Source organism: Choloepus didactylus, chromosome 4 (genome assembly GCF_015220235.1).
Source record: "Choloepus didactylus isolate mChoDid1 chromosome 4, mChoDid1.pri, whole genome shotgun sequence".
Lineage (NCBI taxonomy): Eukaryota > Metazoa > Chordata > Mammalia > Pilosa > Megalonychidae > Choloepus > Choloepus didactylus.
The window spans coordinates 123,021,659-123,036,170 of NC_051310.1; the positions used below are offsets into that span (position 1 = coordinate 123,021,659).

The 14,512-nt window shown below is 36.9% G+C and overlaps 1 pseudogene; it reads right to left on the minus strand.

Annotated features, from left to right (window-relative positions):
- Positions 1–1,186: 1,186 nt before the first annotated feature.
- LOC119532779 overlaps positions 1,187–14,512 on the minus strand; it is a 32,960-nt pseudogene continuing 19,634 nt past the window's right edge.

Below are 14,512 nucleotides of genomic sequence, written 5' to 3' on the forward strand. Positions count from 1 at the left end.
ATCCACCATGAACATAGATGGAAAATTCTAAACAAATTTTAAAAAAATTAAATATAACTATGTTAAAAAGGGCAAATCATTATGACCAAGTTGGGTTTATCCAAAAAGTCATTATTTTATTTTATTGTTATAAAATATGTATAATATTAATTTTCCAAGTGTAAAATTCAGTGTCATTAATTACACTTACAATGTTATGCAACCATCACCACTATTTCCAAAATTTTTTCATCACCCGAACAGAAATTCTATTCCCATTAAATGATAACTCCCCATTCCTTCATCCATATTGCCTTTTCTCCCTAGTGCCGGGTAACTTTGAATCTGATTTCTGTCTTATTCCTTTCTAATTTGGATGCTGTATTAGTTAGGGTTCTCTAGGGAAACAGAACCAACAAGGAGATATCTGTAAATATAAGATTTTATAAAAGTGTCTCACACAACTATGGGGATGCATGAGTCCAAATCCTGAAGGGCAGGATGCAAGCTGGCAAGTCTCATGAAGGTCTCCAATGAACTCCCCAGGAGAGGCTGGCTGAAGCAGAAATGAAAGTTCTCTCTTCTCCCTTAAAAGTCTTCAACTGATTGGATTGAATCCAACTAATTGTATTCTCTCATTGTGAAAGACACTCCCTTAGTTGATCGTAGAGTTAATCAGCCACAGATGCAATTAATTGACTGGTGATTTAATAAACCAGCCATGAACTATCCTTGCAGTAATGGTTAGGACCAGGACCCACAATGGAGCACAGGCTTGCTCCACAGTGCACTGGGGAGTGAGTGCAGGAGGGCCAGCAAGGACACCATGAGCTTCTCCTACCATTTTTTAAGCTGCATTTTCTTGATTTGACCCTCTCCCAATTACTGCAACCCTTTACCTGATTTCCACAGTTTTGAGAAAAATGGCACTGCCAGATTTTTCTAGTTGCTTGAAGATTTTGTGTGGGACTAGAACCCTGGACTGTCTTAATCTGTCATCTTGGTTGACAGGATCTCCTGTATTTTTTTTTTTTTTGAATGACTGATTTTCTTCATTGAACTAAAAGTATACTAGGTATATATAAAACAGTGATTTATATACAGCAGAATTTAGTGCATCATAATATGTACAATTATCTTTCAAAATCAGCATTATGATTATGATTATGAATATAAAATTTGTATCAAAACTTTCTCCATAAGTGACTCATTTGGCTGTTTTTGTTCTAAGTCATCATATGAGAATCTAGTAATCACTTTCCTTTACTCTTTGGTTCATCAGAATCACTTGGCCAGAAATATCAACAAGAGATTAAATTTCTTTGGTGTATAATTTTCATTTGGCTTGTTTTGGTTGAGATGCATTTTCTTTACTTATGTCCACATTTGAGGGCTTTGAGTAACTCTTGTTTCAATCAGCTTCTTTGCTTTTGATTGAAGAATTGTTGGAGAGTGATGTAAGAAGCCTCCAAATTTCTGCAGTGTTCCCTCTTTTTTCTTAGCATCCAAGTTTAGACTAACTGGGAATGTCTGACTCTGTAAAGAATGTTTTCATAGATGATGGGTGTGTAGAAACTTTTTTTTTTTTTTTTTTTTTTTGACAAGAGAATTTCTATGCTCTGAAACAGGGAACTTCAGATTAGTTCTGGGTACTGCATTCTTCTGATTTTCACTCTTCACCAAGTCCTCTACCATTTCATTACTCTTCCTTTTCTGATCCTTGGAAATCTTAACCATCACTGGTGAAGTACAACCAGGGTGTTTCACTGCCATTTTGTTTGGCCGTAGGGGTGTAAACTGAATCTCTGACTCAGGTTTAGGAAACAGAGTAGTTTGATCACTTTCTGTTGACACTTCACAAGAACGAGGACCACAGATCTGTCCTTTACTTAATTCATGGAAATTTCAAAATTTGTTAATTGAGTTTCAGTTTTAACCCTGTCAGGATCCATTAAACTAATATGTTTGGGCTTGATTTCCATGGTTTGCTTATCCTTTTTTAATTGTTCAATTTCATTATCTTTCTGTGTATTACTGGAGATCAGTGGTCTCAGCTGTATTTCTATAGCTGGAACAGGTTGATCTCATTCTTCTATCCACTTTTGAAGGGCAGTATCTTTCTCTGCTAGCTGCATTGTAAGCCTTTCCAATTCACTTTGTTGTCCTTCATTTTCAAGGATAGTTTTGCTGGATATAAAATTCTTATTTGACAGTGTTTTTTCTCTTTCAGCACTTTAAAAATGTCAGCCTACTGCATTTTGTCATCCATGGTTCTGATGATAAATCATCTCAACCTTATTGAGGATCCTTTGGACATGACAAGTTGCTTCTCCTACTGCTTTCAAGGTTCTCTTTGGCCTTGGCTTTTGATAATTTGATTATAATGTGTCTCAGTGTGAATTTTTTTTTTAAATGCCTCTTGAAGTTTGTTGAGCTTCTTAAATGTGTCTTTTATAAAATTTGTGAAGGTTTCTTGAGCTATTATTTCTTCAAATATTCTCTCTGCTCCTTTCTCTGTCTTCCGTTTGTCTGGAACTGCCAGTATGCATGTTGGCATGTTTAATGGTGTCCCACAGGTCTTTTAGGCTGTCATTTTTTTTTTTTTTCATTCTGTTTCTCTCTGGTTCTCCTACTAAATACTTTCATTTGATATATCTTCAGATTTGCTGATTCTCTCTTGGTATGCACAAATCTGCTATTGAACCTTCTAGTGAATTTTTCATTTCAGGTATGTATTGAACTTTCAACCCCATAATTTCTATTTCATTCTTTTTATAATTTCTTTCTCTTTATTTCTCTATTTGTTCATACATTGCTCTCTTGGTTTCCTTTTGCTATTTGTCCATGGTTTACTTTAGCTCTTTGAGCATATTTAAACAATTGATTTAAAGTTCATAGTCTCTCCTTCTTCTGTCCTTCCTCAGGGATAGTTTCTGTTCATTTCTTTTGTGAATGGGCCATATTTTCTTCTTCTTTGAATGCTACATAATTTTTTTGTTAAAACTGGATGTTTGGCATATTATAATCTGGTTCCTCAAAATCAGATCCTTCTTCTTCAGGGTTTCTTTTTGTGGCTTGCCATAGGCTGTATCTGTTTGTTTAGTGATTTTTCTAAACCATGTTTGTGGGGTCTGTATTCTTTGACATGTGTGCACTCTGAATTCCCTGTTCTTTTTCCTTATATTAAGCTCATATTTTTACAGAGATGTCCTTGAACACCAGGAGAGAAAAACACAGACACACAGAAATTTAAATAAAATAATAAACCAGAAGCAGAAGAAAGAAAAGGAAGGAAAAGAAAAATAACTTCTAGTGTTTTTCAGATTGGCTCTATATTGGACCACTCTTTCAACCCTTAGCTAGCCTTTTACCACTCTGCTTTAACCTTGCTTCCTGCTCATGCTGAGACTAGACATCAACCACTGGTGAAAGCTTAAGATCTTCTCCAGTCTTTTCTAAGCTTGGGCTCTGCTCTTCTTAAGCACATGGTTTTCTAAATTCACCAGTATATGCAGATGATTTTGAATGACCTAACTTCCCAAAGAAACTCTCTTCACATCTTTCATCCAGGCTTTTGGTGAATCTGTTATTTGCCTTAATTGTAATCTTTTGCACCATGTGGCAGCAGGTTGTTCATTTGGTTTCAGTGCTTTTTAGGAATGCCCTCTGTGAAGCCACTATTCTACCCTGAGTGAGTTCCAAGTTATGTGACACAAAGGGAAATGCCCTGTGTCAGTCCTTTTGGTAGCCCCCAGACAGGTTAGAACAGACAAACACAGTTCTTTGAAAATAAGTTCTGGTATGCTACCTCTTGTAGCAGGTACCAAGATCCCACATTGTGAATTTGGGCTGTTGTCTTTATGACTGCTGCTGAGCATGGGCGGGAAGTGGGACAGGGAAAGTAAAAATGCCACAAAACTTTCCTGCCATTTTTAGGTTGTCATTTTCTTGATTTGTCATTCTCTTGGTTGCTGTAAACCTTTGACTATTCTTGAAGTGTTCTAACAAAGTCAGTTCTGGCAATTTTGCTTGAATTTTTGGTGTCCTGTGGAAGGACAGGCCCTTGAAGTTATCTATTCCACCATTTCTCCTGATGTATCTATATATTATTATTTTTTCTTGAGAGACCAGTCTTTATTTTTCTCACCAAAAGCAAGGATGATTATTTACAAAAATCTTAATCCAAAGTAAATTTCATATAGACCAGGCTGAAATAATTAAAGAGACAGGAATTATTTTCTAGGTCCTTGCTATTCTGAATCTGGTCCATGAACCAGCAGCATCAGCATCCCCTGAGAATTTGGAAATTCAGTCTCTGGCCCCACCTGAGACTTACAGAATCAGAATTTGCAGTTGAAAAATAGTCCCAGATGATTTGTAGGCACATTGAAGTAGCTCTGTCTCATCTGCTGTTCAATCCAAACAGTTTTTCATAACTTCAGTAATAATATTTTGCTATTCTAAAATTTTTTATTGGCTTTTTACAATTCTGATAGTTTTTTATAAATTCTTGTTCTTTGTCTATGCTTTCTTTTATTTCTTTAAATATATTAAACACATTGATTTTCTATTCTAAATCAATAATTTTTATATCTGAAGCTCTTTTGAATCTGATTCTGCAATTTTTAATGCTGACACTTGTTTACAATGATTTATTTCTTCATGTCTCATTATTTTTTATTATGGGCTTATGTTCCCTGATGTTTCTTTAGAGGAATTTTGAGAGGAGGGGCTAAATTGAAGTTCACTTTCTCAAGAGAGATTTATTTCTGTTTATACTAAATGACTGGGGCACTATCCAGGACTAATTTAAATGAAAATGAAATTTAAATGAAAATTTCTGCTTGAATTTTTTGGGAACCATTCAGATTCTGTGAATCTGTCACCAAGTCCATTGGAGGGTGGGCTTATAGCCTTGAATTATCAGGAATGACTTATTTTTCACCTCCATTTATGGCCACTATTGAGACAGGAAATTTTCTTATCATCTTCCCTTGTGCAGTTGATTCTTCTAGCTCACTCACTGAGGATATTGCTTTTTTGTGGAATTCCTTGCTCTATTCAAAGTCCCATGTAAAGTCCTGCCTTTTTTGGGCCTATTTTCTGTCTCTTTTGTGTCTTGCTCAAGGCCTTTTAAAACTGCAATTCCTGGGTCACCAAAGATGAGCAGATACCCAAGGCAGGAGCTGGCTTTGGATCTCTCTTACCTCTCTAGATTCATAATCCCCTCTTTCTTGCTCTTGATTTTGGCTTCTAGGGATTTGTCCTGAATTCTTGGCAAATCAGTTGGTTGTTTTTTTCTCAAATTTTTACACAGTTAGCCAGCATTTTAAGGTGTTTTGCATTGGTCACTTTGTTTTTTTATTTTGTTTTTGGTAGATAGTCTGCCAAGAATTACAAATTTATAGTGTTCCTGAATAAGGATAGTCTGCACCATGTTTAGCTTTATCTTTCCCCTACTCTTAGATGATCAGTTGTTTCTTTTTTTTTTTTTTATTAAGTGTAATACTGGTAAACATCTTTGTTTGCTTGTTGCTTGATTAATATTTAGATTATTTCCTTGGGATAGTTTCTGAATAGGGTTACTGAGTCAAAGGAAAACTGACTATTGATTTGAAAGGAGTTTAAGAAGCAGAATCAATCAACAAGACTTGGATGTGGGAGGTAAGGCAGAGGAAGGAATCTAGTATGAGACTTAGGTTTTAGGCTTAGGTAACTGGGTGGATGATGATGTCATTAACTAGGATTGGGAATACAGGTTAAGGTGGGTGTGTGCGTGGGGAACGATAAGTTCAGTTTGGAAATGTTGCATCTGAAGTGATTATAGGTCATGCAGGTAGATAAATTTTTAGTAGGCAGATGAAAATACAGGGCAAAGGCTCAGGAGATGGTTTTGAGCTACAGATACAGATCTGGGATTCACAAAATTGGGGTCCCGAGATCCCTGGGATTCTTCAGATATATTTTTAGGGGTCTCTGTTGACCAAATTTATTATTTTATATTTATGATTTCATTTCAACAGTAAACTGGGTCATTTGGATGACCACATTATGAGTGAGTACTGCCAACTTATTTCAGTGTCTGCATTTGTATTTATGTTTATGATCTTGCTGATGCCAAGTGTCAGAGAGCCAGGCTTAATATGTAAATAATGCAGTCAGGTCAAGTGAAGACAAAATGGTATCATCATGTGCTTACTCATATGAATGAAGGTTTCACAGTAGTTTGAAAAGAGCAAAATGGTGAAAGAACTGAATCATCTCAGGATACATAGCTCTACTTAATTAAAAAGAACCCATGTTATTAGTGGCCAGCCCCATATTCACATTGTGTGCTGGCAATTTAGTTTCAAGTAAACACCACCACCATCCACATAAATTAATATTTAATTTTATTAGTTTTTTAGTTTTACTGTATTCAACTTATAAATTTTTGGTTATATATTCATAAAAAATAAGATATAATTTTGTTTGTGTAATAAGAACCATAAGCACAAGGAATTCACATTTAGTTTTATGTTTATGTTAGTAAGTAATATAATAAAAATAATTTCAGCCAACATTGAAAACCTAAAAGACATTTTTTTTTCCTTTAAAAGAGGTCTGTACATTATACAAATTAGTGTGTAAGGGCTGAGGCATGGATACAAATGGGATTTTTCCAGAGAAAATCCAGAAAGAATTAAAGGGTGCTGAGGACAGAATTCTGAAAAGCGTCGGCAATTCAGGAATGAATAAAGAGAGAGAAACCTTAGAAGAAGGAAACCCAATGGTAAGAGGAAAATAAGGAAGGCAAAAGAGAAGCAAGTTCTCAGAAGGAGGGAATTGAACAATGTCTTTAAAATTCACAAATGACCTTTGCCCTAATGTGTTCAGGTGAGTGTCAGAGTCGGGTCAGGTTTTTGGAGTTGAATGAGTGAATGGAGGTAAGAATGTGGGAACAGTCAGGGTAGACCTTTCTTAAAAATATTTGGTAATAACGAAAAGAAATAATGTTCTGGAATAGAGCTCAATGTCACTACAAATGCAAGTCTTTAAGCATATTTATGTGTTGAAAAGAGGGTGCTAGTGAAGAGAGGGCCCAAATATAGGCATAAGGAAATAATGAACAAAGTAAGGTCTCAGAGGAGATAGGGCTCAGTGTGATACAGAAAAAACTGGCAGGATTACTCCTGAAGAGTAATACTACATCTTTTCAAATGCCAAATGTAGAAGTTTGAAAGTAAAGGAAGTAGGAAACTGGTGATTTTTTATTTTCTTTGAAGTAGGGGTCAGAGTGGTGAGGAGGTAGTAGTATAAAGTTCATAAATACAGTGATGAAGATTTGTAATGGCTATTATAGGGAATGGGCAGGGAACTTCCCAGCCATGCTGAGAACGTTGCTGAGATCTGGGTTCCAGTCTTGGATGTTCCACTTAACTAACTCTGTGAATGGAACAGTTAATTTAACATGTTTGAGTATTTGTAAAATTAGGAATTTGGACTAGGTAATTTCTGAAGATGTTTCTAGTCCCCAAATAATTTAATTCAGAAGCCAGGTGCTAAATCCTTTATAATAAATAACCTAACACAATAAATGCTTTATTTTCTCTTTATAAGTTATTTTAGGGGTAAAAACATAGGCCATTTTAGACTACACCTAATTTGAAATTCCACGTGGAAAATTAAAAATCCAGTTAAAACAGAAAGGGGAAAGGACTGGAAGACTTATGTTTTTCTCCTAATTTGTCAAACATACCAATCATCCCCCCAAAACAAACAATACTCAGAAAAGATCTAGGAATTAAGGTAAGGTAAAAAACAAAAGTGAAAGAATTTGTTTCTCAGCATTTTGGCCTCTAGCTCCTGGAAATCTGTAAGTGAATTCTAGCTATGGGTTAAATTATTGTGAAATTCCAAAGAGAAATTGAGTAAAATGAGCAGCCTAAAGAAATTTCTTGTAACAAAATCCAGTCTAATGACTGGGAAGCTGCTGTGCATTCTTAAGTATGATGCGACTGTGAATAAACAGTCACTCGAGAATCACTGAAAATGTGAATTTAGTTTTTCCCCTCTCTGTCCTCCCAAGCACTTTGTTCAAACCTAAACTTCTTAAAATTAGAATTTAATTTACAATTTGATGTATGAATCAACAACAGTAACTTCTTGAAGATCATATTTTGTTTTGCAAAGAGAATTAAGACTACATTCCTCAATCATGGGATACCTAACTCTTTATCTTTCCTATGAGAAAGACCTTTTCACAAAAAGGTAGATATCAGTAAATAGAATCTGAGTTATGCCTGAAATGCCAGAAAATCCAGGACCACATGATTCATTGAATAGCTCAGCCTGGAATACTTGGGAGACTTCTTTTATGGAGCTGTGTGCAGCTACTGGTTTCCATTGTTCCCAGATCTCAGCTAACCGAGCTTCCAAGGAGAAGGAGGCCCCTAGCAGAAGGTAGGGCTCCAGCTCTGCCAACTCACAGCATTTATTTGTTTACATTTCTGCTTCTGTCACCAGAATGTGAGCCCCTGGAGGGCAGGGAAATTGTCAAATTCATCTTTTTATCCTTAGAAACTCTTAATAGTAACCTGCATATCACAGGTTCCTAATATATGCTTATAGGATAAATGAGTGATGTAAGTCTAAGATTCAGTGTTCCAAATAATTAAATCTGAGTGCATAATAATTTTCAAACATTCTCAAGGTGTGGAAGATAATACTTCTTTTCAATTATACTAACACAAAATTACAAAAAGAAACGGCATCTGGCATCTTTGAAACTTAAGAATATACATATATATGTATTTCTGAATACATGTATGAGCATATGTTGTTTGGATTATTTCTACACATCTCTTGCCAAGAGAACCTTTCCAAAACACCATCTTTGTTTTGTTATTCCCTTGATTAAGGACTAATGATGGCTTCTAGTTGCATAATGCATTGGTTTGGAAACGCAGGACAACGTAATATAAAGCAGAGTTTTCAATTTGGCCGAGATTTCATCAGTATTATGTAATGGAAATTATATAGAATTATGCTATGTAGGCCTAATTATTAATCAGGACGTCTTTGAATGCAAGGGACAGTTTAAGAAAGAAAGAAAGAGAGAGAGAAAGAGAGAGAGAATATGTATATTTCTTTGACTAGCTAGGAAGTCCAGGAGATTGCATCTCGCTTTAGGGACAGCTGGTTTCAGAGGCTCAGACAATGTTGTTAGGACCCTTTCTCTCTCTCCCTCTCTCAGCTTCACTTATTTCTTCATGGCTTCATTCTTCAATCTGGATTTCTCTTCTAGGAAGGCAAGAGGGTCTCCAGCTACCTTAGGCTTGCATCCTTCAAACTCAGCAATTCTCAAAGTAAGAGAAATCTTCCCAATTAACTCCAGAGCCTGTGGAGGACGCTGCTTGGCCTAAACTGGGTTGTTTACTCACTCCTCAACCAGATACTGTGACAAAGAGAGTGGAATATATTTTTATTGTGTTAACCTGTATGTAATATTAAATTTGCCATTTTAACCATTTTTAAATGTATGTTCCGTGACATTAATTACATTTACAGTGTTGTGCTGCAATCAGCCTATCTATTATCGAAATTTTTCATTGCTCCAGACAGAAACCCTGTACCCATTAAACCATAATTCCCTAAACTCCTCCCCTTCGGCCCCTGGTAACCTCTAGTCTATTTTCTGTCTCCATGAATTTGCTTATTCTGGATATTTAATATAAGTAGAAGCTTGCACTATTTGTCTTATTGTGTCTGTCTTATTTCATTCAATGTTTTCAACATTCATACTGCTGTACCATGTACCAGAAATTCATCCCTTTTTATGGCTAAATATTGTACGTATATACCACATTTTGTTTATCCATTCATCTGTTGACAGACACTTGAGTTGCTTCCATCTTTTTGCAATTGTGAATAATCCTTCTATAAACATTGGTGTACAAGTATACATTTCAGTCCCTGCTCTCAGTTCTTTTGGGTATATACCTAGGAGTAGAAATGCCAGGCCATATGGTAATTCTATGATTAACTTTTTGAGGACAACCAAACTGTTTTTCACAGTGGCTGCACCATTTTATATTCCCACCAGTAAAATGTGCGAGAGTTCCAATTTCTCTACATCCTCATCAAATCTTGTTATTTTCTATTTTTAAAATAATAGCCATACTAGTGGATATAAAGTGACATCTCATTGTGGTTTTGGTTTGCATTTCCCTAATAGCTAATGATGTTGAGTATCTTTTAATGTGCTTTCTGGCTGTTTGTATATCTTCTTTGGAGAAATGTCTATTTAAGTCCTTTGCCCATTTGTAGATTGGGTCGTTTGTCTTTTGGTTGTTGCATTTAGGATTTCCCTATGTATTCTGGATGTTAAATGCTTATCAGATATATGATTTCCAAATATTTTCACTTTCTTGATAATGTCCCTTGATGCACCAAAGTTTGTAATTTTGAAGTCTAAACTATCTGTTTTATCTTTTGTTGCTTGTGAAAGAATGAAATATTTCAATTGGCCAAATCTGGGCCACATGTCCCAGCCTTGTGACTAAAGGAAGGTAGAATCCCATGATGTGACACTTCTTTTACGATCACTCAGATTGGGGTAGGGCAGTTCTCCATAGGAAACTGTGTGACTGTTACAGGAAGGGAAATGAACTGGCAAAAGTTGTTTAGCCATCCACTATGCCAGGGATGAGATTCAGCCTGCATGCACAGGTCTGATGAACCAGTTGGCATCCATTCAGATTGCTCAGGGGTCTGTTCGGAATGGGTGGTGTACACGTGCTGTACCACTATTAATTATTTTGAATATCATTCTTGCATGACAACATCTCACCACTTATGAGTTAAAAATAACATGTGCAATACAATATGAGCATTTTCAAACACATAAAACACATTTATCTTTATGGAACAAAAATTATACTTTACAGTACAATTTTATTTTTGGCAGGGTATTTTTCAGATCCTGATCATGTTTGGAGCAGGGAGAGAGAATTGGTCAAACCAAGTTCCTTTTTTCCTCTTTAAGAAAATATAACAGGTATATGTAGTCCTTCATGAAGTATTTATATCATATTATCACTCTCCCCAATATCTAAAAGTGGTTTGACTTTCTGATAATAAGACTGAATGCCTCTGTCAGTAGTGAGCTTAGGGGAAAATGCACCAAAGCAAAGCTGAGTCCTAAATCCCTGAGATACCCTTCAAAAGAAGTCATCCATTTAATTTGATCTATTAAACAAAGTTAGCAGTTGGGATGCCCACACAGTGAGAAAGGCTGTTTAGAGATGGGATTTTGGCTTTAATTGGAATCTTCTGGTCTCTATTAGACAACCATAAGCTTCCAATTATACACACCATCTTCATTTCAAATATGGATTTATAAAACCTTATGAATTTTCATTCTTAGTAACAGCTTTAGGAATAAAAACAAGCTCCCATCATGAACAAAGATGAAAGATTTTCTTCTTTCTTTTTTTTTTTTCCAAATCCCAAAAGGCCATTGATAATTGATTAGACATTCACTCTGTATCCAGAGCTATGTTAACTACTTGGGTTTATTAAAAAGAAATTTGAAAAATAATCTCTGTCCTTGAAGAATTTAGGTAATATGTCTCAGGAGAAAATACTAACATATCTGGAACAACCAGGTAACTATTAAATGGTTGCTCTGTGATTTACACTAATGGTATAATGATTGTCTCCCTCCTCTTTCATTTCAAGCGGTTGAAGGGTTTCAAGGTCTGGCTTCAAATCCTTCCTTCAGGTATCTTCACCTGATTGCTTGAATCACATTCCGTGAACCACCCACCCTAACATTTGTTTAAGCTGTCCCACTGAAAATGTAACTTGCCATCATCTACAAGATGAAATCCATGCTCTGTAGCCTGGTCAGGAGACCCTGACCACCACTCCTGCTTTATCTCCCCCTGCTCTTCTCTTTATACACCATGTTGAAGGCACACTGAGTCCTTGCACTTACCAGATGCTGTGCATTTCCACATCTGATTTTCTCTACCTGGAATAGCCTTCTCCTTCCCTTTCCTGTAATTTAGCCCCCAGTGAACTCCGACTCACCCATTAATCTAGCTCAGACATCACTCTCTCAGTGAGGTCCTCTCCTTCTGCACCCTCCAGACTGTACTATCTCTGGACTTCACAGCTACTTTTATGACTCTGGGTGGTAATGAATTGTGTTCATGTCTGCATTTCCCTTTTAGACTCTTAGCACATTGAGGATAGCACTCATACTTTACTCCTTTTTAAATCTTGAGTGCAAATGCTGTGTACAGTGCCAAGCACACAGCAGCCCCTCCATCAAATTTTGTTGAAATAAATTGAGTAGCATTGAATTAAGTAGGAGTGTAGAGAAGACTTGAGGTAGCTAAAGATCCTAACTGAATACTAACTGGGTTTTATGCCAATTTAAAAAGAGGAGAAAAGTCTTAAGGAAAGGGAAAATGATGGGAGCAATGCCCTAGAGGTGAGAATGAGCCCAGCAAAACCCAGGGAACAATGAATAGACATATCTGGTGGGAGTGGAGTCTGTACAGTGAGGAGCATTGGGAAATTCCAAGCAGGGCCATGTTGTGGAAGACTTTGAGTGTCAGGCAGAGGAAGTGAAGCGTGATGCAATAAGTAGTATAAGGTAATGCAATGCAAGGAAAGAAAAATTTAGACATATCTCAAGTGTTGTGCACAAAACACACCTTATCCTTTCTACAATCCCTCTATTTTGAAAATTTTCACATTTTTATGTTAGTATGTAACAGATCTCAATTGGATTTGTGACATCTGAGAATATATAGTTTGGTGTTCTGAAGCCCATAGTGTGATGCAGTAGGAGTCAGCCCTGGAATTGAATTTTCACTTTGGCATGAATTTGTTACTTGATGGTGAAATCACTTTCCCACGCTAGTCCTCAGTGTTCTCATCTGTAAGATGAAGACAGGAAGATGGATGACATGACATGATTCATAAGGTCTCTTTGGTATCTAGGACTTAATACATCACAGGATAAGAATTCTTAGTCAGCTTATCAATTCTACCCTGGGCCCCTTGGTTTTACATGCTTGTTTGTTTACTTGTTTTTTGGGTATCTAAGTGCCTTGTTGGACTGTTCTCTGACAGTCCCATAATCTGCTCTGCTGAGCCTGACCTCTGAGGCCTTGACCACTTTGTACATCTGGAAAGTACCCCCCAAACCTTCACTTCTTAAAAACCCAGATACAGTCCAATATCGTTTTTGAAGCTTTTCCTAATCTCTCCAGGTCCCTCATTTTTCCCCCTCACCTTTGGGGTTTTAAGATATTTTGTCTTGAGTTATTCTCTATTTCATATTGACTTTTCTCTCTCCAATTAATTTGTAAGCTTATTAAAGTAAGTTAATGTTGTGTACAATATATGTTCACCAGCCTGCTTCCCCTGTGGCACAATGCTAAGCACAAAATAGACACTTAATAAGGTTTCTGAATACTGAGCTGACTAATGTACAAGTAGTATTACTAAAAATTAAGAAAAAAAGTCAAACCACCAAAAGGACATCTATAGGGCTTGGAATTGAAATACTATAGTACAGAAATGATTTTCTAGATGGTATTTTGTATTTAAAACAGCAAAAGACTGTTTTAAGACAGGGTGCTCTGAAGTTTCTGCTCTGTGGGCTTGTCTTGAATTAAAGAGTGGGTGGTACTAAGGCCTAGAGATATTCTAGCCAACTCCAGGAAAAGAGAAAACAGAGAACTGTTTACTGAGTGACTTTGCCATTGGACACATTCCAACTGCTGCTTGGGAACATCAGGCAGAGTTACCACCCTGCTGCCACCACCTCTGCCAACTTGGATAAGAAGCGAAGAAGTTGACCTGTCTTTTGGCTCTGGAACAAGGCAAGGGAGCTCACCAGCAGGCATGGGAAGGAAGAAGTTGTGAAATGAAAGACGGGAAAAGGAGATGACTGATTCTCTTTCCTCTTTTCCCATTACCCTAGGTCTCTGCCCTGCCTCCCTGGCACCTGTAATGTGGTATAAATGAGAACCGTGCACTGTACACCCAGGGAGGCATGAGGTCCCAGGAGTCTAGCTTGGGAGGATAGAGGGCAGTGAGAATCAGTATTTTAGATTGCTTTGTCCCCTCCAGTGGTCCTAGGCCAAAAGGTTTTAAAATCAGAGCTGTAGGAAGGTAAGTAGCCTTTAAACAGCCAAACACTTTTTAGAAATGCAAAATATAACATAATAGGGCACAGTTTGAAGTAGCTAAGCTCTAGATCTGGCAGTATCAGGGCTCTTGGTTGTAGATTAGCTTGTGGAAATAAAACGTTTGAGGCTAGGAACTCCAAATCCTGCCTGTGCTCTCAAGTTGCCTTTAGACGGTCTCTGGTAGGAAAGTCTGGAAACTGGATTCATTGTCACTCCACACCCTCTTCTGACATGCCCGAAAGCTGTTAGTGTTTAGAACAGAGCTCTCCATTGCATTGATTTGTCTTAGTGTGTGTGTTTCTGAGTGTGTGTGTGTGGGGGGGGGTGAGGGGTGGAGTGTA